Source organism: Rutidosis leptorrhynchoides, chromosome 8 (genome assembly GCF_046630445.1).
Source record: "Rutidosis leptorrhynchoides isolate AG116_Rl617_1_P2 chromosome 8, CSIRO_AGI_Rlap_v1, whole genome shotgun sequence".
Lineage (NCBI taxonomy): Eukaryota > Viridiplantae > Streptophyta > Magnoliopsida > Asterales > Asteraceae > Rutidosis > Rutidosis leptorrhynchoides.
The window spans coordinates 44,726,898-44,742,552 of NC_092340.1; the positions used below are offsets into that span (position 1 = coordinate 44,726,898).

The 15,655-nt window shown below is 32.3% G+C and overlaps 1 non-coding gene across 1 annotated transcript; it reads left to right on the plus strand.

Annotated features, from left to right (window-relative positions):
- The first annotated feature begins 665 nt into the window (after nucleotides 1-665).
- TRNAY-AUA (transfer RNA tyrosine (anticodon AUA)) lies at nucleotides 666-738 on the plus strand. Its single transcript has one exon. It is a non-coding gene; the product is annotated as a tRNA-Tyr (tRNA).
- Nucleotides 739-15,655: the final 14,917 nt, after the last annotated feature.

The following is a 15,655-nucleotide window of genomic DNA, read 5'->3' on the forward strand; positions in this document are numbered from 1 at the left end:
TATAATTTTTACTATTAGTTGTAATAATAATTATATTAGCAACGATAATAATAATATTAATAATAATGTAACAACTCGAATATATTGATATATATATATATATATATATATATATATATATATATATATATAGTTTATATTAGATATAATATTATTAATAATACAAATATTAATGTTACTATTAATAATAATACAGGAAGTAATGATCATATTATTAAAATTCATACCTTAACTTGAAATTACCTATAACATAACCATTTTTTTATTATGAATAATTATTATTTGTAAATTTTTATATATTATAATATACGTATAATAATATTTATGTATAAAAATCATATCTATAGATTTATTTTAATAACAACCTTTTTATATTATATATTAATTTACATATTCAATTCTACTGATTAGTTGACATTTTATTATTTCTTACTATTATATATACACATATATTTATATTTATATATATATATATATACACACATTTATTTATAACAATTGTTCGTGAATCGTCGGTGATAGTCAAAGGTTAACTAATTATATAATCGCAGTTCAATATTTTTGAGTTCTAACTTAACAGACTTTGCTTATCGTGTCGAGATCGTATAAAGATTAAGTTTAAATTTGGTCAAAAATTTCCGGGTCGTCACACAAGATGAGAAGTAGCCGTTCAAGCTCAGTTGGTAGAGCACGTGGCTATAAACCACGTGGTTGTGGGTTTGAGTCCCACGTAAAGCGTTTCTTTTTTTCTTATTTTTCTTTGCACACGTAAATACATTCTAATGTTATGGTTAAAAGACAACTTCAACGGTACATGAAACATGATACAAATACAAAATTGTATTAAAGTTTTTTAAAACACCCAACAGTTTCGAATTACAAGTACTTAATCTCTACTCTTAAGAATCAGAAACATTCTCAACACATGATTAGAAGTTTAGAACCAACACAAACCTCACCCTTAACAACTCATACAATTATACATATACATATATCACTATTACATTATATTATACTAGTTTATAACCCGCGATTTCGCGGGATTAAGCATGAAACCTTTGGTAATAAGTCTAGTTATATTATAAATTTGCAAAATTGAAGCATGGAACTATACATACTAATCATTCACTATGTTAACCACCTTGTACTATTTGATTATGTACTCGGAAAAATAAAAATTGAACGGATAAGAAACTTCACTATATGGTGAACTAAAATAAACAACTTCAATAGACATAACTTCTTTCATTTCCTTATATCGTTATGGATATTGTATATAAATAAGCCTTCCCCATCAACGATAAAGCGGGAGCGCATATAAAGATCTGAGAATACATCTCATCGGTCTTCACATCTGCAATAACAGAATTTTTAACAACGTGAGATATTGAATAGAAAATAAATAAACATAAAAATGAAAAGAAATGATCGTTATAGGTTATTACATGCATGGTGACATTGTGAAGTTGCCAAATAAATTGCCAAGGTAAAGCTTAGGTAATTGGGAGTATGATCATCAACTTCTTTGTTTGTCAATTCCGCAATCTACATTTCACAAAATCATAGATTAAAAAACTGATTGAGAGTAAACTAATGGATTACATATAAAAAGGGAAGGGAAGTGATAGATCCACTTTTAATTTTGATTTTTGATAAATCCAAACACTTTTATAAATTAGGTACCTCTATTGTACATACACAGAAGCATGCTAAAAGTGGATTTATCATAATCAGAAGTTGAAATATCAACACACATATAAAAAATATGGCTAAGTTAAAAAGTAAACGGGTGGCAATTAGATTTTTCTTTAACAATTGAATATCACCAAATGACACGTTTGACAATTAGATTTTTCTTTAACAACTTAATATCACTCCTTTATAAAGTACTAAAACTTGCAACTTATACACGAATCAAAGAGTACACTACATAAATTAATACTAATCACCAAATTAAATTACTTAAGCAATGAACCATGTTCAGGAAAGAAAAGATATCTTGTAATATTATTGAAGCACAAGAAAGAGACCTTCTAAGAATTGCTGACCAAAAGTGACTTATGCAGCTCATACTAACGGATTCAAACAACACAAATACTATAAATGATCACGGATTCAAGCAGCACAAAATCACTCAAAAAGGATGAAATTAACAATGGTTATTTAATAAGAATCACCAATTTAATAAGAATATATATACATGGAATTGGCGATGAGATGTACCTCCACCCACTTAATAAAATAAACATGATGTATACATGCCATAGTAGGTGTTCTGAAATTTTTTAAAATAGCTTTATTATAAATCTTGAACCAACTGTTATAAGCAACACAACACATTAACCAAGTATATAATAAGTACATGACCGTACTAAAGTAATCTTTTTGTTTGCCTAAGAAAAAAATAAGCAAAACAGCACATGCACTATACATAAGTACTAATTTTGAACCTAGGGTGTTTAAAACTATAGAATTGCATAAAATCGTATAGAAATTCAATACCCAGGAAACTAATATGAATGTACATATGTTAGACAATAGTTTTAAAGCTAATATAATATAATTTAATGCACTTTAGTTGTTATTACAGTACAGTACAAGATAATTAGACCCGCATATTGGCAATGCTGGCATTATATTACAACATTGCAACATCCCCACATTTTTGTATATTTGCAAATCCATCCACCATCTATAAATTTTTGAGCAAACTGAAATTCTATTACCGAGTAATCGAATAAATAGAATTCAATGTATTCACCTTTTAGCTCAACCCTCCCCATTTTGTGCAACCTAAAAAGTGTTTTCGTCCACTTAAACATCCCATTTAGCCACTCCTAATTGATCACTTAAATGTATGTTCACTAAATTAAGGGATAATAAGACGGACATAGTATGTCTAGATTTTTTAGAAGATTTAATCGATCATATAAAAATTAGAGCAGATTGAATGGATTTTATTTTCGATAATGATTTTGATATCGGAAAAATAAGTCTTACGATTTTGATATTCCTATAGAGGACTTGCAAAAACTGGATTAGGATTTAGGAACCCTAATTTTTTTCTGCCAACGCTCTGCTCTCGAAGTTTTTGTATAATTGATTAGCTACTCGGTACCCCGTGTTTGTTTGATAATGTAAATTGTTTTTTATTGGTATAATTGTCATTAAACAATAGAAAAAGATGAGGGAGACAATTTATGAGTGATCAAGCTCATTAATGGTTAATATTAAATGCTTCCTTCTAATCCAATGGTTATTTTTTCTTCATTTAAAATTTTTAAAAATTGATTAGCAAAAGTTGACTTTGTTATTATATATAATATAGATATAGATATAGATATAGATATAGATAGATTATACTTTTATACCAACTCATTAGTGATACAAACACACTATAAATTGATCCATACACACTATTTATTGCATTTTAACTATTTTACCCCATATTTAATGTCAACATTCTCACACTCATTTAAATGGTCACAATATAATGAAGGTATCGATTTCTATTAATTTAATCCTATTTTTTCGAAAAAGAAAAAAAAATGGTCACAATATAATGAATAGAGGCAAAATAATCACAATAATAGTGTGTATGAATCAAGTTGGCAAAATAATCACAATAATAGTGTGATGGACAAGTTGGCGGCCGAAGAGTTGCCAACTAAATTGTCGAAAGTATGAGGTTAGCCTCATGGAACACCCGAGGCCTAGGCAATATAAATAAAGGTCAAATGGCGGGTGTCTTTGTCAACCATTTTCAATTACAATTTCTAGTCTTAATCTTAGCAATGAGGATAATATGATGAACTTAGTTGGTCCGAGTTGTTGGAAATGGCGTCTCCACGACGGCTCTCAAATTTTATTTTGGCTTGATAATTGGGTTGGAGACTTTACACTAAAAGATCGCTATCCTGCTCTGTTTTCTATATGCTCGAAACAAACCTCCTGTGTTAAAACATCCTGGCAGGATGCGGCCTGTTTGAATCTATTGGGCTGGACCTTCCACTTTCAGGGCCCAATCACTTATCAATCATGGGTGCTGCTTTCCGAGTTGTTAAGGGACCTCACTAGTTTTAGGCCTTCTGTAGGCGAAGACAGAGTTGTTTGGATGCCTTCCTCTTCCGGGGTTTTTAATGTGGTGGAAGCTATGAGATTGCTTGTTATCGCGGATAATTCAAATTTACAAGTTTGGAAAAATCTCGTTTGGAATAACCGAGTTCCTTCTAAGATTGCCATCTTCCATTGGTTGGCGTGTATTCGTTGTATTCCTGTCAAAGTCACTCTCATCCAAAGGCATATTCTCCCGCATTTAGTCCGATCTCTTTAATTGGTGGATCGTTAGATGGGTGATCCCAAAATCTATTTTAGAATTTTCTTGTGATTGGTTCCACGGTACGGGCATTGGGGATAAAAAGTTTTGGAGGTTAATTGGCCTGGCGACGCTTTGGTTCTTGTGGTTAGTAAGGAATGATTTCGTTTTCAATGGCAATTATACGTGTTGGAGGTCGATCGTCCGACAAATCAAGCTCAAAGTTTTCTCGTGAGCATTTTTTTATAAATTATGTTATTCGCATCAATTTTATGTATGGGAATATAATCCCGGCTTCTATGTTGTTCGGCTTAGTATTTTTCTTATTGTCTATTAATCTAGCCGAGCTTTATGCATTTGTAATTGTTATTACTCTACATATCTAAATGATACACATCAAATGAATAGTAGCTACACTGGTTTCACAAACACCCCTCAAATTTTTTATATTTTCACAATTCAAACCCACTCTTTATAACACTTAACTTTATAGCTTTTACAAACTTACCACATAGTTTTCACATTTTATACTTTAACCATTACAGTTCTCATTCATTATAAATCGATTCCATAATTTTTACTAACTAACAACTATTCATTATTATTATTATTAAATGATATACATCAAATGAATAGTAGCTACATTAGTTTCACAAACACCCCTCAAATTTTTTATATTTTCACAATTCAACCCCACTCTTTATAACACTTAACTTTATAGCTTTTACAAACTTACCACATAGTTTTCACATTTTATACTTTAACCATTACAGTTCTCATTCATTATAAATCGATTCCATAATTTTTACTAACTAACAACTATTCATTATTATTATTATTATTATTATTATTATTATTATTATTATTATTATATTAAATCAACTATATAAGTTTTCACTTTATTATTATTTAACTTTTTTTCTTATTATAAATTAACTACGTAATTCATTATATATATATATATATATATATATATATATATATATATATATATATATATATATATTATTCTCTACATCTCTAAAAGGCAAAGACTTTATGAATAGTTCTTCCCCATGCTTTAATCGTTTATACGTCGTGCAAAAAGGTTGTACCCACAATGACATCACACTAAACATTGAGAACCATTATAAGCTTTAGGGCGCCAAATGTAAATTCCTAGGGTAAAAAATGTAAACTCCATAGGGGTCTAAAGTTAAAGTTCAAGGGCCAAATCGTAACCTCCTTTATTTTTCATAAAACTCCCCAACAAATCCACCTAAATTTTTAACCGCCTTTAAATTTCCGTACGATTTGGGATAGGTTTAACCGACATAACCATTAAACACGAAATAATTTTACGAACCAAAAACAACAAATTATATCCGAAACGGAGTCCCGACGCGGAGCGAGGGCTACTCCACTAGTTTCATCGATTTGATGAAAACATTTAATATATTGATCCATTTTCGCTGGAAAAAAAAAAAATAATCAATTTCCAGTGTCTCGTACAGTCGTACTAACAGGATTAACAGTTACCGTTCACAAGTCCCATACTGTCTTCTTACCTCCCTTTTTTAGTTCCATCTGTTATTATCATCACACCTACCAAACCCTAGCTCTCTTATCTGCTCTGCAAAAATGAGTGCCTCTCAATTCACCCAACCGTTCTTCTTCTTCTTCCACACCCTTACATAATGTAAGTTACATTTTGAATCTCAGATCTCCTCTTGCGAACTAAAAGGTTTGACCACCATCAATAAATTCATAATCCTCTTACTAACCTAACTCACCAAGTTTTAACGGTGCTGGACCACCCGCGCGCCATCGCGCTACTCTTAACCGTCAATGTCAAAATAGTTTTCCGGCCACCGATCTGGCCTGTATCCGGCCATTTACCAGCGACCACGCCCTTAGATGCGACGAGTTTTCCGACTGCGGGAATGACGGCAACATTACTTTTTTTTTCCGGCAGAGTATGTTTCCTATTCCTTTTATTATACAAATATAAATATAAATTAGTTCAAAAAAATATAAATTAATAAATTAAATCATTATAAGAAATTGATCTTTGTTCAATTTAGGATTGAATTGAAATGAATTAACAATGGGGGTTCTCATGTACATCATTTGTTTGATAAAATATGTGAACAAAATTGAAGGCTTTAAATTTATGACTTTTTTGTTGTGATTGGGGTATTTGAGGTAGGATTAATGTTAATTTTTTGTTTGTTTATTGTAGGCGGGTCGGAATTTGTCCGCGTTTCGTTTATATCGAAATGTTAAAAATTTAGGAAGGGAGGGAAGCTTATATGCGTTGTTGAAGAAAGTGGGGAGAAATTTGTTGACACTGTTATAAGTATGTGTTGGAACAGAAGTAAGGCTTCCAAATCTTTTGTTAATTCTTCTAACGATAAGTTTTTGATCTATATGGGAAAGAAAAGGAAATAAGAACTAGATCACTAATAGCGGCTGCATACACTTAAGTAATAGGTCGATAACTATATGTGGCAAGATGGGTAGGTTGAAAAACGTTTCAAAACTGGTACGGCTGAAATTGTCATATTTTAGTATGGGTTAGATACAGCTCAAGTTGATATACAAACACTGTTGGATCACTTTTTAGAATAAATATGAGTTATCAATTGGTTAACTAAGATTTCAGCCCAACAAACAAATTACCGCCGATGGTGAACTTTCATGTCGGACTTAGAAAGTTTACCTACTATATTCCAGTCAGTTATAACACAGTCTCCTGAAGCTATTAACGTACTTAGACAGGTTGATGGGAGGCTTATAGATATGGCTTATATTAAATGATACCAATCATTTAAAAAACAACGATTACATTACAATAAGGTTCTTTGAAAAAAATCAGTATGTTTGTGAAGCTTTCATTAAAGAATATGATGTGTATTTTTTGGATTTGGGAATCAACACACATGTTTCATCTGTAAAGGTCGCAACACTTATGATCAAAGTCTGATAAAAAGTAGAAGTCCTTAGGGACTGTGATGAAACTTCCATACGAAGTTAAATACACTTCGTTATATGATATTACGTTTTTCTATAGACGTTTTATACAAGCCATGTATGGTTTACAAAAAGCTACTCTAAACCAGATGGAAACATCGCGTGATTTTTAGGTAATCTCAGTTAAGCTATGTGAATTTATTGGAATGACGTGGATACAAAGCAATGTTAGAAGGTTGTTTGAGAAACTAAATTTAACATGGAAAATTTGTCGTGATGATCCATACGATGAATCAATTCATATTTGGAAGAATGTATTTCCTTTGAATAAATATTACAGGAAAGTGGAAAGGTAAGATGATTTGACTGATAAAGACAAAGCAAAGATCATGATAAAGATAAAAAAAAAGAGAAACTATTGAGGAACCATGGATATTTCTTGCCACGGAAGAGCTGCTGAATTACACGAATTATGCATCATTGAGAAGTGCAAAACTATTAGTAATGATACAAAACTTTCCAACTATCACAGAAATGCGATATTATAGGAGAGTGGAATGCTTCACGGAAGAGCTTCCTCCTCTATAAAATCTAAATCTGTGATAGTCGGAATGTATTGTACAATTACTAATAATTTTGCATTCCTTAATTATGCATAATTCGTGTAATTCAGCAGCTCTTCCGTAGCAAGAAATATCCATGGTTCCTCGATAGTTTCTCTCTCTTTTTTGTTCTTTATCACGAGCTTTGCTTTGTCTTCATCGGCCAAGTCATCGTACCTTTCCACTCTCATGTAATATCTCTTTAATGGAGATGCATGCTTCCAATTGTGAATTGATTCATTGTATGGATCATCACGAACAATTTTCCATGTTAAATTTTGATTCTCAAACAACCTTTTAACCTTCCTTTGTATCCACGACATTCTAATTGATTCACATAGCTTAACAGAATTAGTTGAGTTGATGATAACTGTGGTTTGGACTAGCTTTTTGCAAAGAATATAGGGTTTGTATAAAATTTAATATCATATAACGAAGTGTATTTAACTTCGTATGGCAGTTCCTTCACGGTCCCTGAAGGACTTCTACTTTCTAACAGACTTTGATCATAAGTGTTGCAACCCTTACAGAAGAAATATGCTTGTTGATTCCCAAATCCAAAAAAATACACATCATATGCTTTAATAAAAGCTTCACAAAGATATTAATTTTTTTTCAAAAAACCTTATTTTAATGTAATCGTTGTTTGTAAATGATTGGTAGCATTTAATATAAGCTATATGCCTATATCTATAACCATCAACCTGGTCTAAGTTCATTGATAGCTTCACGAGACTGTGTTAGAACCGATTGGAACATAGTTGGTAAACCTTCTAAGTCAACATGAAAGTTTACCATCGGCGGCAACTTGTTTGTTGGACGAATTAAGGTTTATGAAAATATGGTAGTCAAGTTGAAGTCGACCCATATATACATAGCTCAGCTTACCATATTTATTTATCAAATCTTTACCATATTCATATTGCAAATGATAAAATTCCATATATATAACCAATCGTTGCCATGAATAATACTAATACCAAAATTATATAAGGAAAATTGATATTAAAAAAGGAATTTTTTTACTTTGCAATTAAATCAACGGAGTTTTAAAACTTAAATATGGTATGCTAATTTATCAAATCTTTACCATATTCATATTTATCAAATCTTTACCATATTTATATTATGCATCTAATTAATCAACATAGTATGGCAAGTTCAGATGAACAAGAAAAGAACACGAGCAAAAATCTTGTCTCTGAAATTTTGGTGGTTTACAAAATGAACTTTCATATGTGGTATATATAAAAGGTTTTATAACGAGAATATCATGCAAGTTTCGGAGCAGAGGCTCAGTAAAGTTCTTGCTGTTGCCGGAGGTAATTGCTGCTCAATTTTTCGAATATGCAAAACCTAGACGGTTCTGCTAATTAACCCTCGTTTGTTGAATCCATTTTTGCGGAAAACAAAATAATCGTTTTTTATTTTACATAGTTGTGTATAATTTTATGAAAATTTATCTGTCAATGGCATCAAGAAAGAGAGGAACTGATTTTTGATGGTCTGTTAATGGATCTGTATGTATGCAATACTCCACAGGTTAGATTATTGACTTATTATTATTGCAATAGGTAGATGCAGATTCAATTAGTCATTTGTTTGTTGGTGATATTAATTGATGATGATTTTTGATAAATGTGTGTAGACAGACTAAGGTTGATTGCTCCTAAGAAGCACGTGATCTATGTTAACGGCAACCGTCTTCCTAAGAAACTGCCTCCCAAAGTTTATCTTGCTCTCAACAAAGCCAAAAGGGTTCGTTTTCTGTTAATTTTAACCCATTTGAACATTCTTTTTTTTTTTTTTCCAAGGTAAAAAATATCGTAAATTATAATTCATAACCAACAAAGTTACAATACAATGAGAAAATAAAGGGGCCATAGGGGAGAACCCCATACAAAGCTCAAAAAAGCAAAACTATCCACATCAAAAAGCTGCTATACTAGAAACTACATGCCAAAAACAAAACTAACACAGTAAGCAAGCATACATGTCGACTTCAATTTTTCACTAATCTGCCATTGTCCAGATATCACCCCACATCCTAGCTGCAGCCTTCACAGCTTTACTCTTTTTGAGTTTTAAAGTCAACAATTGCATTTCAATATTATCCACAATATCTTTGGCCAAATCTTCCTCATTTCTAGGAGAATTATTAAACACTCTCCCATTTCTTTCTTTCCATAGATAATAAACCACAGCAGCTGTTCAAAGACCCCATTAAATGGCAAAAAATATTGTTATAAGTTTGAAGGCCCCATTAAATGGTCAAAATTATTGTACTTTATTCAATTAATCTAGACAATAAAAAATAAATAAAAGTAAAGAAAAAAGGTGGTGGTTTATGGTGGTGTAGGGGAGGCTGCTAGCTAGGTGGTGTAAGGGGGAAATGAATTGTTATTTGTTGTGTATGTGAAAAACAAGCATACAAAATTTTGAGGATGGAATAAGCAAATGACTAGAACTCCTTTCATATTGCAGCTTTTAATTTTGATATAGATTCTGTGAAAGATTAATTGTTTTGTAGTACATAAAACGAAAGGGAAAAATTGATTCCTTTTTATATTCTTCTTTTATGGTGTAAACCAGGGGCGAAGTCGGGATCACAGATCAGTGGTGGCACAAAAAAAAAAAAAAAAAAAAGAAAAATATCGAGCCACAAAAATTGTCATTAAAAAGTAATGATTAAGTATAAACATACAGAAAATCAAATTATCTTCAAACACGAATGCTGATTATGATATTATTTTTTCTGTTGAAAACATGTCAAATACCTTCAAACAGGAATGTCGATATGTTATTGTTATTATTATTATTATTATTATTATTATTATTATTATTTTTAACAATTCATATTTACTTCTTCCATAACCTTAACAAGTGCTTTTCTTTCTATAAAAAAAACCACTCACTCATGAATCTATCAACGACATAAAAAAGAATCTAATTTAATTCTTGATATTAACTTAAATATTAATATTAATAATAAAGAAACAATGCTACATATCAAAAGCTAATGAAGTTATAAGAGTGGTTAACTGGTTCTAGATGGACCCAAGAAGGCAAGAATCCTTCATTCCTCGCTTCTATGTTGGACATATATGTGGGCTAGAATTGATACTTTAAGGCTTTGGTTTAGGTTTAACTAGGGGCACATAATTGTACTTACTGGTAGCACAGTAGTAATTATATAGTACTACTTATACAAAGCCTACAATAGATAATGGTATTCAGCCCAAGTGACTGGTGGCACGGGCCACCATTACCCATCAAGTAGCTACACCTCTGGTGTAAATTGAAAACTAGAGGTCATGTCATTGTCACATGTATGAGAGTATGTTAGATTTTTTTTTTTTTTTTTTTTGGCAAATAAACAAAAACTTTATAACAACTCTTAATCTCGGGAAGAGACAAGAAAACGAAGATACAAAATAAGATTGTGAGCCCATGATACGGGGCTCGAAGACAATAAACAAAACCTTAAAAAAACTCGACCTAAAGAAAACTAAGTCCGAGCCTCGCCATGATCCTAACTAACAAACTAAACATATGAATATAAAAATCGACTTAAACAATTAACCGTCTACATATAACGCTACAAGATCAAAAAAAAAAAAAAAAAAAAAAAAAAAAAAAATCAATCTCCGTTGTTGTTGTCGACACCACTATCTCCTCTAGCCTTGAACGAAAAGGTTGACTCGATTCCGACCCCGTCACCAGATGGTGGAGAATTCATACTGGATATATTTCAGTACCACTTTAATTGAAGACCACTTTATTTAATTCTGTTACATGAAAGGCAGCCCTTTTTTTACTAAGAAGGGGCCCCACTTACCTATATTGCATATATGTATAAGTATTGGATGCATGTTTAGTAACCAAACAAATTAAAATCTAACGTTATGTGTCAACATAAATACAGTTGTTAAAGCATTGTAGATGGTATATATACTTGGCACATCTTATAAATTTAAGGTTAAAGATTGATGAGTCACTTAGATATATTAAGAAGGGTTGACACCTAATTAATCTATTAAATTACTCGTAAAACATAATAATAGAAGATGTGTTATGAGCATAATTGGAACCCGGTGATTGATAAGTTCCACTCTAAACTCTCGAATTGGAAGGCTAGATCGATTTCTTACGGTGGTAGATTAACGCTTGTCAAATCAGTTTTGAGTAGTTTACCGCTTTATTTTTTCTCTTTTTCGTGCCCCTATGAGTGTCATCAAAAAATTAGAGTGCATTAGGAGAGATTTTTTTTGGGGTGGTTCGGGTGACGGGTCTAAAATGTCGTGGGTTAAATGGGATGATTGTCTTCTTACTTATGACGAAGGAGGACTAAACATCGGTTCTCTACGTGGGAACAATCTCGCACTATTGGGAAAGTGGTTTTGGAGGGCCAAAACCGAACCAAACACACTTTGGGTCACGGTCATTAAAAGTATTTATGGTGCTAACGGGCTACTCCCCCCCTCAAGTCTTTCGGGACCGATCGGGGTGAGTAGTGTATGGTCTAATATCGTTCGTGCAGGTATCATGATCGACAAGACGGAAGTCAACTTTGCAGGCTCTTTCACGAAGTTAATCGGTGATGGAACGGATACGGATTTCTGGAATGATACATGGCTCGGCGGACTTCCCTTGAAGCATAGGTTCACGAGACTTTTTCATTTGGATGTTGATTCAAACGCACGTGTCCATCATAGAGTTACTTGGAGCGATGGGGGGTTATCTTGTAAATTTATGTGGAGGCGAGATATTTCGGGTCGAGCACTAAATGAACTCGACTCCCTTATGGCACTCCTAAATGCTTACACCAAACATGACAAGACTAAGGATTCGTGGATTTGGAACCTAACGGGCAACGGGGTCTTTACTACAAAAAAGTTGGCGAGTATTATCGATGAAGTAATTCTCAACATTGGTTCGCGTCCTAAAGAAGGCTTTTTGAAGAACAATTTGGTTCCATCTAAAGTTTCTATTTTCATATGGAGGGCATTGAAACGGCGGCTCCCGGTTCGTATCGAACTTGATAAAAGAGGTATAGACTTGGACTCCGTTAGATGCCCTTTATGTGATGATGACATTGAAACCATTGAACATTCACTTTTATTTTGTCGACACGCAATGGATTTTTGGATTCGGGTCTTCAAATGGTGGGACTTAGGGGCGGTTTCAAATTTAAGCATTAATGAATTATTTCGAGGAAATAGTAATCGCCCCTCATCCCCCCTCATGTCGAAAGTATGGCAAGCAATCGAGTGGACTTGTGGGTATATGATTTGGAATAATAGAAATCAAAAGGTGTTCTCTAACTCTTCGTGGAATGGTCCAACGGGTCTAATGGAAATTCAACTCAAGTCTTTTGATTGGATCTCTAGTCGTTTCAAGAAGCGCAAGCTAGATTGGTTAGGTTGGATCTCGGATCCGTGGTCTTGTTTTGTGTAATGTAGGCGTTAGTTGTTGCTCTCTCCGCAACTTCACGCTTTGTTCCTTTCGTTAGTTTTGTCGTGTGTTATTGGCTTACGTCCTAAGCCGAGTTTTACTCTTCGTGTTCTTGTAAGGGGTTCCCCCTAAGCGGGCTCGTGTTATATATTTTTTGCTTTTCGAAAAAAAAAAGTACTAGTGTCCATTTCCACTAGTTTCTTTTAGTGCGAACTTAGACACTTAGAAGTGAAATTTGAAATATAAGTCTTACAAGATTAAATGATTAATAGAAATCAGTTGGTAAGAAAAGAGTACTAAATCTCCTCTTGTTACCACCTTCACGTAAGAACCAAATAAAAAGAGAAGTTCTAACTTGCAAGACATAATAATACTGTATTATTTATTATTAGTATATTTTTATTATTACATAATTGTTATATTTCAGTAGGCTTATAACTACCTTTAGTGGCCTGGTTCAATATATTCAAATTGAAAGAACCAATAAAAGAGAGGTGTTGTAGAAGATATAGGAGAGAAAGATGTTGAAGAGAGGTGTGATGTATTTAATGTATATGTGTGTTTTTGTAACTTACATTGCACATATATATAGTACAAATTTTACTATCCATATTTGACTAATTACCATCCATATTTAACTACTAAATTTACAACACTCCCCCTTGGATGGTAATTTTTTTTTTAAAGAGCAATTAATACTGCCTCGTTAAAAACCTTGCTAAAGAAAACCTAGTGGGATAAAATTTTAGCTAAGGGAAAAAGAGTGCAGCATAGAGTTGACTCCCCCTCAAGTAGACAACGCTGAGTCGTCACATTTTTTGAACTTGCCTCATGCCAATATTGTGAACGTATGTTTTGAAAACAGCGATTGACAGTGCTTTGGTATAAAGATCAGCAGAATTGTTGATTGAACGTATCTCATTTTAATCTGGTTGTCTTTTACGAGATCTTGAGTATATGAGAAGAATCTGAGGTTTTCATCTGAAACTGCATCATCTAAATCTTTTATGTACAAGTTTGACCCTTGTGATTTGTCTACAGTCTCCTTCATGGTTTGCTCAAACTGTTGTTTCAATTCCTATTCCCTTTCAGTCTTTTTCTGAGCCTTACCAATATACCATTCTTTTCCATCAAACTTATGACCGTTAAGACCGTTTATAGCTTTAGCGCCTCGTCAGCATTTATGTTTTGTTCTGTCATTTTTGATACTCTTCTTTCATTTGTACTATGTAAGCTGTATTATCTTCATAGATAGTTGTTGGGCTTTTATAGCGTTCTAGTCCACAAGAATCAATAATGATTTGTATCATTGATCTTAACTAAAATCATTCCCGAGTAGCTTCATGTAACGCAATCACTTCGGCATGATTTGATGATGTTGCAACAAGTGTTTGTTTTGAGAACGTCATGATATTGCGGTGCCTCCATTTAGGAATACATATCCAGTTTGAGATTTAGCTTTATGTAGATCAGATAAATAATCTGCATCTGTATAACCAAACAAATCTTTTTTCGAGTTGTTAGAATAAAATAATTATAAATCAGTAGTTCCCCGAAGGTATCAAACTATTTGTTTGATCCCATTCCAATGTCTTTTGGTAGGGGCTGAGCTGAACCTTGTCAACAAATTAACTGCAAAAGAAATGTCAGATCTTGTATAATTTGTAAGATACATAAGAGCCCCAATTGCACTAAAATATGGAACTTCTGAACCAAGAAGATCTTCATGATCTTCTAGAGGATGAAATGGATTAGTATCAATATTAAGATCTATCAACCATATGAGTACTTAATGGTTTTTGTCTTGTCCATATTAAAATATTTTAAAATCTTTTCGGTATAAGTTGTTTGATGTATAAGTAAGTCATTAGTTATATGCTCAATATGTAAATCAACGTAATACTTGATTTTTTTTTATTTTAAAATCTTTCTTTAGAAGTTGAATGGCTTCATAGATTTCTTTATTTAAGATAATTGATATGAACAGCTATGATCACATATCCGAACATTGTTTTTATAAAACACACGTGCAAATAAGTTTATATGTATACCCTTTTCTTATCAAGTAGTAATTTAATCGATTATACCACATACGTCCCGATTGTATAAACCCATTTAGAAATCTTTGTGATTTAATGGAATATATTCCCCTGGGTTTTGCATTAGATGCTTATGATACCTTAACCCTTCAGGTATATTCATATATATATATATCACTATTAAGTGATCCATACAGATAAGTAGTAACAACATCCATGAGATGCATTTAAATAACTACCAGGTTGATTAAGTATCTAATAAGTAATTATATTCATTATAGGAGGATAAGTTT